Below are 12,836 nucleotides of genomic sequence, written 5' to 3' on the forward strand. Positions count from 1 at the left end.
ATTATCGTATTGAGAAGCACACGGCTGGTAAAGAAACAGCCTAATAAGGCGAAAGCTGGAAAGCTCGGTGTCTACACAAAGAGCTTTTCAGAAGCCCTCTGGAAGGCCGGGTGCCCTCCTGCTCTACAGATGCTGGGCCTTCCCTCTTCTGCCACAGTCCTTTCCCCCCATGGCAGAATAGGGCATCTTTGGTTTTTGTTCCCCTCTCTGCAGGAAATAAGAAATTCAGTAAATAAGTAAATAAATGAAAGACTCGTGCACGAAAGGCATTAATCTACCAGGAAGACTCCTGCTCGTGGAAATAAGCAGTCAGAAAAGAAACACGAGTCTCAGAACTAACAGGTGATCACAGCACAGCAGCTGGGCAGATGTGCTCACTTAGCGAGGCATTTGTGTTCTCGGGTCTGACCCCGCCCGTGGCTGCCTCGCTGACAGCAACAATGCTGAACCCTCTCCTATGGCCAGCAGGTTCCAGGCTGCCTCTCAGGGGACAGTGATAAAGAAATCGCAGCTACACGACAGAGCAGCACTGCGAAGGGCCAGCATCCCTTTAGACGGCAGTGACAGGGTCACCAGGCATGTTTTATCCTAAAGCCGTGGACCAGCCACCACATAGCTGAGCAGGTGCATGTCTGGGCCGCTGCTTGGCCAAACAGTCGCACCCAAGGAGCTTGAGTAACCACACATATTATGCAGACGTGAGGCCAACCACAGTCATCTGGAAAATGGGAGGTCATTACAATTCCCCAGACAAAACTGGCATCGTGATTTCAAACAATTATTTCATTCATGCCCAGTACCACACCCTGTTCCCACCACAGTCCCACTGAGTCCTTCCTTCCCCAACCCGAGAGGAGCCGACGTCGTTCAAGAAATAGAACCTTTCTGGTCTCCTCACAGGTTTGATTTTAATATTTCATAATATTATTGGATGACTTCAATATTTTAAAGCAGAATTGAGTGTGATTGATATGACACAGCAATGCTTCTATTATCGTGAAATTCCCAGGCAAACACTGGGATAAGTCTGTATCCGATATTTGAGCTAAGCTGTAACATAAATAGTGAAACATTGTAACTTTTAATCAGTTTATTTTAAAAGTATATTTTACTTACAGATTAAGGAGAGAATAGAGATTTGGTACCATGTTGTGGGGACCCTGATTCATAGAAATGGGCTGTTTAGACGCCATGTCCTGCTAACCAGGAAGCCGTACAAAGTCTAGGTTCGAACCTCTGGACCAGGTATGGCAATGTGTCTGTTTCAGATCTGGAGGTGCTAAGAGGTCTCCAAGCAACCAAGACTCTTAGCTCTCAGACCAAGAAACACTGTCACTTCAGAGACGTTTCCTGGTTCCAAATTCAATGCCTGACATCAAGCCTTTCAAAGGCCCCTCGACCATGAGTCAGTCGTCAGGGTATCAGGCTGAGTTGGAGTCACATGGACTCCAGGCACCACTCACACCATGAAGAATGAGTGCAGGGACCTGGAGTTAAACAAAGACATTATCAAGTGACACTCCAGTGACTGGAATAAAAACAAACCCCTCTAACCTGATAGCTCCGCGTCTTCCTGCCCAGTGCATATTCCCAGCTCCTGGGACAGGGAGGAAATTAACTAGAATGCACAGAAGCATCTATTAGGGACAAGAAGGAACCATGTTTCTAAATTGTAAGCCTTTGACTAAGACCCTGTTTCAAAGGGGTTTGGAAAGAACTGTCTCCAAAGTCACTACTTGCGAGTGTTGCTTTCAGCGAGTATTGAACTAATTATTCAGAGGCCTGCATGTCCACAGACACGCTGTGCTCACCCTGTCATCTTACTGTTAGGGAGCCCAGAGAGGGGACTGTGCTGCACACACAGCTTTCACCTGGGTTTTACCCCTCGAGCCACAACAGGGGGGAAGGAAAATTTTTAAAAATCTTACCAGCAGGCAAAATGCTGGCCGACGTTTATGTAGCAGCTATTATGAAAATTCCAATTCGATCCTTAATAATCCAGCCTTGGGCATGAAATGAAGTGCAGGAAACTGGAGCACGTGAGAGACCCGAGGAGGCGGTGCGGGTGCCGGAAACACCACAGGCAGCCTCGCCAATAACGCTCGCTCCCTGCTCCTCCAGGCTCCGGACAGAACGGGGCGTCGAGGGCCCGGGGCCTCCTCAGCCGCTCGGGAGGAACAGCACAGGGCCCACGTGATCACCGCCCCCTTAATGGGACGGACCAGTCCTTTTGCTGGCGAGGTGGCTCCCTCCATACTGGTCGTTCCCTGGGCAATACCGTGTTCGCCAACGGCCTGCTTTATCTTTCCCACATGTCCGTGGCGGTCAGGCTTGAACGCCTCACAGCGCCTGCACTTGCTTGCTTTTGGAGCAAGCGATTTGACCTCCTTGGAGGGGTGGGAGGACTAGACGACCGGGCTCCAGAAATGGGCAAGCACCATCTGATATGCAGATGGTGTGTCCAGAATGGACGGCAGGTTGTGGACATGCACTGTGAGGTGGCAGCAGTGGCCGTGGCCACGTGTGAGGTGTTCCCAGTTCGAGTGACGGGTCCTCAGGAGGCTCAAGTCCAGGAGGCAAGAGGAGGTGGGAGGGAGGTCAGGACAGGACAAAGGGCCTGCTCTTGAGGCCCCCAAGAGAGAGTGGCACCTTGGCTGAGACCAAGGGTGAGATGGGACTCCTGGGCCCAGCACACGCAAGTCCTGGGGATGGAGCCCCGTCGTCAGGTGCTCAGATGTGTGTGGGAAGGATGAGGGGTGACGGTGGGCAGAGGTTCAGGTGTGGGGACTGGAGAGAGGAGAGGCAGTTCAAAGCCAAGCTGAGGAGGAGCCAGCAGGGCAGGACGGGCCTCTGCCCACTGGCGGTGGGGAACCACTGAAGGTTTTGCCAACAGCACACGTTTCCGGAAGCTGAAGTCTGGATAGCTAGAGATAAGCCAGAGCAGAGGAACCGGAGACCAGGTGACGGGGTGACAGGCGAGAATGAACTGGTGCCGAGGGTGACTGGTGCCCCTGGGGATGGACAGAAGGGGGCGGCTGTGAGAGAAACATCCTGGGTGGCAGATCTGTGCAGCGTGGCAGGGCATCGAAGATGATGCCCCAGGCAAACCAGGAGGTGGGTCGTGGGTGACATCATGAAAATGGAAGTCGGGGGGCCAGAGGGTTTCCGGGGAAGGAGAGGTTTACTGTTTGAAATCTGAGCGTGAGTTTTTAACTGGGAACAGTATTTTTAAACATACATTTTTCATTATCTCTTACTTCTTAGAACTTCCATAAGAAATACTTTCAAAGGATCCACAACACACAGAAATGGTGGACGGACTCGGTACTAATAACAGGCTCTCAGTGAATAGTGAGTGAGCTCGTCACAGTAAACCTGGCCACTGCTTTGCTAGAAATTCAGGGGATCCAGATGAACAGTTTTTGCTTCCATTTCCATCTGTACCTTTTTCTAGCAGAAACGAAAAGGAAGGATCATGGGAGGCTGTGAAAAGGGGGGCTGCCTGTAGAGACGGGTGAGCCTCACATCCGGACGCTCAGTTTAGGGGGGGGGAAATGTATCAAAGATCTGAGTTTTTCTACCACGAAACTCAACCTTAGAGTTTCCTTCGGTAAAAAATTCACTTGGGTAGAAGTTGAATTTGTAAAGAAAGAATGTGCTTGAGTTTACTGACCTCGTATTAGAGTAAAAGACACAAGAAAAAGTGAGAAACGTAGTCTTGCCTTAGACGAATTAAATGCTCTTATCCCCCAAATGCTGGAATCTTCACTGAAAGGAGTTTCCACTAGAGTTTTACCAAGATGTGGAGAGTTCGCTGGGTCAGCTCAAGATAACCAGAGGGGGTCTGCCTCTCAGCCTGACCTCCCATATCAGTCTGACATCATGACATCAGCCCCGCTGACCGCAGTGCCAGGCCCACCAATTTATCACTTTTTCTAAAATCAATGCCAGAGTGGCACAGGAAGGCTTGGGTTTTTGTTTTTTTCTTCCTTCCTTCCTTGTTGAAATCACATGGCGCAAAAGAAAAGTTCCCAGCTGGTCATGCAGCTGAGGCTCAAACAGCTCAGTGAGTGTGGCCAGGAACCAGTCCCAAGAAAGGTAACCTGAGAGCCCCAGGGTAGCTGCTTTTCTCAACTATTTACTGCGTGTTTGTTTTCATAGCAGCCGTCAGGTTAGCTTGGTGGCTTCACAGAAGCAGTTTCCACCTCCTTTAGCATGTCCTACAGACCTGTGACCGTATCACAGATTCTTACTGGGCAGGAAGGCTCGGGGTGGGCGCCCTCCCCCGTGGGGGGGTCAGCTGCGGAGGGAGTGGTGCAGAGTGGGCAGTATCCCAGGCTCTGGCTCTCCGGTCATCTGAATTCTCTATTGAAGCATCAGTTCTAACTCTAGATCTAAAGAGTCCATGAAAATGACCGCGGCTGCCCCCAGCTTTAAAATAAAAACCTAGGACAGCTTTCTAATCAGCCATCCAAGAAGGCTGGTGCTTCCAGGTGGCTCTCAAGCATGTTTCTCTCCAGTAACATGTCCATGTCATTCGTGTCCCTGACATGTTCCTGAGTGTGTCACCCATGTCATCACTCACGTCATCACCAGCGGTGGCAGCACCAGGGCCACATACCGAGGGCTGCAGAGGCGCCGACCTCCGGAGCCCTCGTCACAGATCAGGGAGAGAGCCGTGTCCAGGCCAACCGTCCGCGTTCGCACTCCCAGTGCTGCCCAGCCTCCCCTCCTCAGACGCTGACTGGCCCGGGTGGGGTGGGACCAACAGGCTTTCTCTAGGGAGCCAGGCTCGGGAAAGGAGCCCTGGAGGACAATGCGTGTTTCCCTCCTTCCTGCGGGAGCACAGCCTCCCCCTGGGTTCTCTTCTGCATGCCTAAAATGCTTTCTTAAAAAACAGAGAAACTAACGCAGAAGTCGTCAAAGGTTCCCCTTCTGCGGCACCTGCGCTCCTGCAAGGCTTCAAGAGGCCAAAGCAAACGGGGCCACGAGCTTTCGGAAAGACGTGTGTAGGGTGCATGTCCTCGCCGGCCCTGCTCGCTCACGACGACGCAGCTCTTCCTAAACCCACAGCCTGTCCCACGGTCTCCCTCCTGTCGCCACAGGCCTGGCGAAGGGAGAGGGCGCCAGCTCCAAGGGGGTGCTGGGCAGATTAAAGACAGAGGCAGGACACAGAAGAGAAACTTACAGTCCGTTACAGAGTCTGTTACATCGTCCGTTACAATGTAACACTGTGCTTCACAGAACCGGAAACTAGGGGGCCCCGCCTCGGATGCCTGCCCCCTCCCCCCCGGATTTTGTTTTGCCCCAGGAGGAACTGTCAGGTCCCGTTATGGACGGAGAAGGGTGGCTGTAGCTGCTCCCGAAAGAGCAGCTGAGAAGCTGACAGTGTGGCTCCATCCCCAACAGGCCCGTGCCCCTGCCTGGCCACAGCAGGCGGGAAGGATGTGGCTCACCTGCAACCTCCATTCCCGAGCACCGGCCCTTCCCTCCTGTGTCTGTCTGTCCGTCTGTGTGGTTCTCACCCGTGTGCCCCCTTCCTGTGGTCTCTCTCCTTTTGGTTCCTCACTTCCCTTTCCTTCCTCTCCGTGTTCATCCTGACAGACACATAGTCCTGCAGAATTATGTTTCTAAATATTGATTTTATTTACTGGATATAATTTTACATTCTGTGTTCTCAATTCAAAGTAAGGGGAAATGGAGGGTATTTATTGATGGTAATAGATAGGCACGCACGTGGCCTTGCCAGAGACGGACTGCACCCTGACCTCCAGCTGATCCATTATAGCAAACAGGTCCCTCCCAGCAGAAGTCCTGCCCGGGTGTCCAGTGTGGAGCCCCGAGATTCAGCTGGGAGAAGCGGCAGGGGGAACATACTCTTTTGACGTAGTTATTTCTTGGAAAAATCAATGTTCTAATTTTAGCTTCAGATCATGAGTCAAAACATGCCATTTAGTAAAAAAAAAACGTATGGATTCGTCATAGTTCATCAAAAAGGCAAAACACTCCCCACGCCTATTCCAGTGGGTACGTGTTTTCACGAGAGTGAGTCTCCCGTGAAGTCTAAGAAAGAGAGGCCAGCTCTTCTGCAGCCCAGCAACGCCCACCTCCATGGGCCCGAAACCACCCGGTGACTGTTGTGAAATGACCTGGAACCATCCAAGAAATGGAGCAAGGGGGACGTTTGCTACAACAACCCAACGTGCTCGTGAGCTACGCTCAGAACTGCAGGCCCACGTCTACCATTTCCCGTAACTGCCGTGTCTGTGGGGGAGAGGAGAGCAGCAGGGAAATTACTGATCTTACGTATGATTTTACTGAGTTTTTGGAACCAGGCTTTTTGGGCGCTATTTGTTAACAAAGCCAACTGCTGCAAATAAAATTAATTATGTACACTGATGTAACGTCCCATTTGGAAGAGGCATTTTTTCCAGTTGATTTTCTCCAATATCATAAAATTTTGCTAATTCATTTCTGCTAATTGAGATTCCATTTTGGACAGAAATGAGAAAGGGTTACCGTCAGTATAAGCTGAGAATCAGAGAACGGAGGACACCGTGAAACACACACCAGGAGGAGAGTCTGGTCATCTTCTGGACCTTCGAGACCCTCAACCCCACGCCCCAAGCATCCACGTGAACGGGTGGCTCCCTCCTCTGTCCCCGCTCGGTGGAAGCAGGCCGGCGGGGGTCCATGGGGCAGCACTGGCTTACATTGTGGGACTGCAGAATCGACTGTAGGTTTCCTGTTGGTTAAAGTGTGTTTTCTGGAATCACACAGCCCAGCCTCCGATGGTTTTTCTTCTCACTCAGAACCTGCTCTGAAACCTGGCGAGTGGCCTTCGGCCTGCTTCTGGTGGGATGGCCGTCAGTCCTAAATGAGGGCAGCCCCCCCCCCCCGCCGCAAGATCCCACCAATCAAGAGAACAGGGACTTGGGCAGGTCCCTTCTGACACACTGCAACAGGGTGGCGCCCTCCCTAAATGCTCGCTCTCGGGGTGGCGTTTATTTAGCTACCCCACTTTAGTCCCCTAATCAGGGACCTCTGAGGAAGAGAAAGGAGGTCTGGGGAAATTCATTTGGGTGCATTAAAGGGAATCAGGCAGGATAATGAACTTACCTAGGACACAGCCCACAGTCTATAAGCCCTCAGCTCTGCCCCAGGCCGGGATCCTTCCCTGGGCCAGCAGGGCTCGAGTTCACTGCTTCACCACAGGGAGGAACTCACTCCTTCCTCAGGGAGGTGCTGCGTCTCTCCCTCCCCCCCAGGAAGCCCCTTGTTAAAGACCCTCCGGCTCATTTCTCCGCCCCCATTCCGAGGGGCCTGGCGCTCAGGCACTCCCTGGGCATATGGGAGAAAATGCTGACCCAATTAATCTTGAGTTGCAGCCAGCATCTCCGACTCCAAGGTGTCTCAGCAGCAGGAAAGCCACTAGAAAAACCAATAATATCACAGGGTCCCTTTGCAGACTCGCCCGACTGCTTGCCTGACTCTTCTGCTGTCTCCACTGATGGATGGGACGCCGGGAGGGCTTGGCAAGGCTGTGCCACTCACCAGCCCCCACTGTCAGTCCACTGCACCCTGTGCCACGTGGATCACAGCCCAGGGCCACACTGGAGCCTCTCAGGGCACACACGCTAAGAATGCAACGGATCCGTGGACTTCTGTCGTCACCTTCAGACGCCCACAAAGTTTCCTCCAGACTATCCAGGCCGATTATAGGCCCAATTCATTTTAGTTCTGGTTGAAACAGATGGCTTTGCTCGTACACAGATACGTCTTCCACTAACCACACTCTGGCTCGCCCGACCTGCCCAGCCGTGTCTGGATACGTACACGTGTGCAGCTGTACATACCTGTGCCCGTGAGCACACACGCTATCTAAACTTCGAAATTCATGTCACTCAAGGCTCCTCAACATAACAAAAGAGACCGGAGACCGTGTCGACCCTAACCTAGAAATTTCTGGGTTTTTCTTCCTCTAGGCAAGTGCTGACACTGTCCAGAGCCTGGCCTGTCACTCCGCCCGAGCTGTGGGCTGCCTCTGCCCCTTGTTTCTGAAACTGGCAGACAGGTGAACACCACTGTGAGCCCCCTCCTGGGAGCAGGGCAATCGCTCACCCAAAGCAGTCTCAGCACACCCGGGACCGTGTCTGCTGTCTTCCAGACGAGGGGTGGACCACTCTTTCACTTAGCACTGTTTCCCTGGGTTTCTCTGATGCTAAACAGTGTTTACAAGGAGCACTTCACTGGCCGCACTGAGTGGATGTGGACCCTCGTTTCCTCACCGTTTACCGAGTGTTAGGCCGGCAGTTTCTCCCTGTTTCACGCCCTTATGGCTGGAGCGAGCGCGTTTATTATTTCAGCTATTAATTTAAAGCGGAGGCGACTCTCCACCACTCATCTAAAAGTACGGGGCTCATATACTGACAACTCACATCTGATGATGAAATTTAACTTGAGGGAAATTATGACATTTATATTCCAAACAGCTCCCCGCCATCCACGCTCCCGGAGCCAGACTGGCACAGCCACGATGAGCCATTTTTACCTGAAAACAGCACAGTCCAGTGAATTCTAAAACACGCAGTTTTCTTACGAAAAATAAGCTTCACGCACTCCTGCTGATTTAGAGCTGAGAGATTCACTTCGAGAGCCAGAGTCCACCCTCCTCGGGGACCCAGCCACGGCAAGCCCTGGTCAGAAATGCCATGTTGGGTCCATGCTCAGTCCAAACCTAACAGCAGCCTTCCCTGAGCCTGTGCCCGGGGCCAGGGGAGCTCCTGGGACCCACCTGGAGGGTCTCTGTATAACCTGTGTGGCACAGGGCCAGGGGATGTGCCAGCTCTATGATGCTTTTTGGAGTTTCTCACTGGTCACTTCAGTTTCCCAGGACAGGGACAGTGGCTTTAAGCATGGGATTTAAGGGAATATAGGATGCAAGTGAAAAGTCTTGTGTCTCAGCCTCTCCATCAGAGGCTGGGAAAGACAGGACCTCCCCTACGAGGCGATCACGAGGGCCCAGGAGGGTGCCGGAGAAGGCTGGCGTGTGGCCAGGACACGGAGCGTGTGGACTGAGCGATGACATCGCCGGGAGCGGGTGCGCATCCAGTGGCCGAGTGAATGCTCGAAGGAGCAATGCACGGACGCGTGTGCCGGAAGGGGCCACGTGTCTCATGGACTGTCGCCTACAGGACGCCCCATCTTCTTTCATGACGAAATCGCTTTCTTAATGGGTAAGACGCGTCTGCCTTAATATGAAAGGAATTCGCAATGTCCAGGGAAATTCTATTCTGAAGCTTTAGAAAAATGTCATCCGGCCACAAAAGAACTCAACCTCATCTGCAGCCCAAATAAGTCAACCACGAACCCTCCCGGGCGTCCTCCCCGCCCGGACAGCAAGGACGACTCAATCCTGTTACTTAAAAGAAGACTCAGCAACCACGTGCCGAACGGATGAACATCTCTATTTATTACCATCGTCTTTACTTACAAGGGAATTATTTTTATATAATTAGCAACTCCCTGTAAAACAGAGACAAGCTTAGGAATAATAATAATTATTATTATGATTTTGCCACTGTCAGTTAATTTCTCTGATTTGTTTTATTAGTTTGATGGTTGGGCCCAAGACTCAGTATCTTTCACGCCAGCCCGACGGACGTAAGAAAATTACTTCGGTGCAGTCCCTGGCAAACCGCGGTGATGAATAGCTTGGCGGGACAAACTTATTCAGACACACATTTTTCAGTAGTGGCAGGGAAAGGGCTGAAAAATTACTAGTAAATTGCTTTTTGTAAAAACGCTCTCCCTTTCCAATTTCCCCTCGCATGACTGTCGTCTGCAGGAGGACGGCGTGGCACCTGCCTTCTGGCGGGCCCGGGCCACAAAGGCAGTCAGGCAACGGGCAGCAGATCAGAGAGAGGGTTTCGATTTAATTTTCTTGTTAGACCCCCGCCGTCCCCACGCTCTCCCCACACTGGGCCCTTTGTGTGCATCTTTTTAACCTGTGGGGATAACTGTCCCTAAAAGATACATATTGTGTGTCCCTGGCGGGCATGCTCCGTCCCACCCGCTACCGGTGACCCAGCGCCCCCCAGGCGGGGCCAGGAGGTGGGCACACAACTGCTCTGTGCCTTTTCTTTCCCTCCTCTAAGAAACTGCTCAGTTCTAATAGTTTCAAATGACAAAGGTCTCAATATCCTCAGCCCCTAGTGATGCATCGAGGACCAAAGAGGTCATGTCCTGTCTCCCGTGAACTACCCCGATGTGGCCGGCTCGGATTCACTGCTTTGTCTACAGACACGCAGATGCTCCGTGGGTGCGGACGTGCTGCTGGGGGCTCGGCGCAGCGCAGGGGCTGTTCAGACCCACCGTTCACGTAGCTTTCTCCCAGCCCTACCTCTCAGGTCACACTCTGGCCACCCAAGGGTGAAAGGTTTAATGCAGAGGTTCTCAGCTGGGGGTGACTATGCCCCAGGGTCATGTGTCAGGGTCTGGAGATACTTCCAGCTGTCACACGGGGAACGGGTTACCTGTACCTAGTGAATAGAAGCCCAGATGGTGCTACACGATCCGCACCGCCCTGGAGAGCCCCCATAACAAAGAACTACCTGCCTAAGATGCAGGGGGTGCCTGGCTGGGAAACCCGGGTTCAGTCTAGCCCGGATGCCGCACAGACTATGTGATGTGCTCTAACATGATGCAGCTCAGCGTGTGTGGCACAGCTGAGGAAACACGTGGATGTCCTCAGCGCCTTCCAGTCAGGAGCAGAGACGGCCTGCCACGTGCCAGTGCCACGCTGGCCTGACACTCAGAGGCCAATGTAACAGAGCCCCAGACTGCGGGGAGGTCCACTCTGCGTCTCACTCCTGGATGCAGGCTCTCGGCCTCTCCTTCTCTTCCCCTCGGCTGGACCACCATGCCCGGCGGCCTGTAGTCCTATCTCAGAAGGAACTAGGATGTGGGGGCATGTCCTGTCTCTGCTGGATGGACACCTGGACTCGGGGGTCAGGTAGACCAGGATCCTGCTCTTGCTTTGCATGTCTTACTTGCTGTGTGACACTGAACAGTGACATAACCTCTCTGAACCTGTTCCCTCCTTGATATGGGCTACGTGGCGTTGAAGGGATTAGGTATAGTCTCCATGTACCTGAGCACCTGCGCTCCACACAACACCTGGAGTGGCAGCCACAGCGTCCCATTCCTGTGGCATTTCCCGAGAAGTGCTCGGAGACGTCTCTGTGCTGGCTTCTCGGGCCCACCCCCAGGGCAGCCCAAACGGTCTGCCATCAGCTGGGCTGGGCGGTGTGGCCGGAGCCTAATCTTGTCCACTCTTGTGGGCTCAGGTCAGTGACCTGCCTCTCTGGCCACCGGGCTGATACCAGGGCCCTGCACACCCCAGACTCCTCCTCTCTGTCTTCTTCTAGAACGTGTGGGGGTGGAGTGAATGGTAACTCCACAAACAACATCCTTAACTCTATTTCTCTCTTCGACTTCAACCCTCCAGAAAGCCCTTCCATGTGCAATAACCAGCTGCGAATCTGCCTAATAGAGCGAAGGCATTCACCCCACTGGCGTCCCCGAGAGAGGAGTCTTTGGCCACCTGCGTCTCTTTAGTGGCATTTAATAATTCAGCCCAAGATGAATTTGCATGATGAACACACATAAAGCCTCGTGATTTTATTTTCTTTCAGGATTTAAATACTGAAACCACCACCATTGTTTTCACTTTCAGAGGTTGTGATCAAAGCACAAAACTTGATTCCAGAATGAATAATTTCTTAAAAAAAAAAAAAAAAAGTATTTCCAAATACCACTCTCAGTGGAATCAAAGTAAAGAGTTACTGACTGACTGTGTGGACACAGGGAAACCCGTGTTATTTTCATGGCCGGTGTTAACCCACCGCATGCAAGCTGCACCGCGAAGACCTGTCCTTTACGGTGCCCCCACGAAGCGGAGTGGCCCACTCTCCCCGGCACCCAGAAAGGCTGACAGACATAGATTTATTTCAGTTCCCCAACTTGGGGCTCTCCGCATTCATCCAGCCAGGAGCTAGACTCTCCAATAAAAGTCTTCAAGGGAAAACAGCAGTTCTCTTGCATTCCAATAATAGATTAATCACGTCACCCTCAGAATATAGTAAAAACCCAAACCAAATAAACCGCATTTGGAGAACCATCTGCCCGTGAGGCGGAGACGTGCGTGTACAGCGGTAATTTGCAAAGCCGAAGAGGCGCATCGTTGGGCTTCTTGATGAATATAGTAAAACAGGTTTGTCTAATGGGGAAACATGCATTACGATCAAAAGAAAAGCCAGTGCCTCCCACATGGGAAAGGAGGCGGCTTTCATGTCAGCGGCATCGCGAGCTGTGCCTGCCGGCGGTGCTCGGCCTGCCTGAGTTTCCTTAACGTAGGGGGGCGACCTCACCTGCCTAAAAATAATCAGGAAGCCAGGCCGGCCTGGCTCCATGGTTGAGCATCGACCTATAGAACTAGAAGGGCACTGGTTCAATTCCCGGTCGGGGCACACGCCCGGGTTTCGGGCTCGATCCCCAGTGGGGGGCGTGCAGGAGGCAGCCGATCCATGACTCTCTCATCATTGATGTTTCTCTCTCTCCCTCTCCTTCGCCCTTCTTCTCTCTGAAATCAATAAAAACATTTTTTTAAAAAAGTAAGACTAAACCCTAGCCAGTTTTGTTTAGTGGTTAGAGCATCAGCCTGTGGACTGAAGGGTCTTGGGTTCGATTTCCAGTCAAGGTCATGTACCTCGGTTGCAGGCTCGATCCCCAGCGCCAGTTGGGGTGCGTGCAGGAGGCAACCAATCTATGTTTCT

The 12,836-nt window shown here is 52.3% G+C and overlaps 1 protein-coding gene across 4 annotated transcripts in view; it reads right to left on the minus strand.

Moving 5' to 3' along the window:
- Nucleotides 1–12,836, minus strand: part of DOCK1 (dedicator of cytokinesis 1) — a 287,380-nt gene that overhangs the window by 123,128 nt on the left and 151,416 nt on the right. The window lies entirely within an intron of this gene.

Source organism: Miniopterus natalensis, chromosome 14 (genome assembly GCF_054644295.1).
Source record: "Miniopterus natalensis isolate mMinNat1 chromosome 14, mMinNat1.hap1, whole genome shotgun sequence".
In the NCBI taxonomy this organism is placed as follows: Eukaryota; Metazoa; Chordata; class Mammalia; order Chiroptera; family Miniopteridae; genus Miniopterus; species Miniopterus natalensis.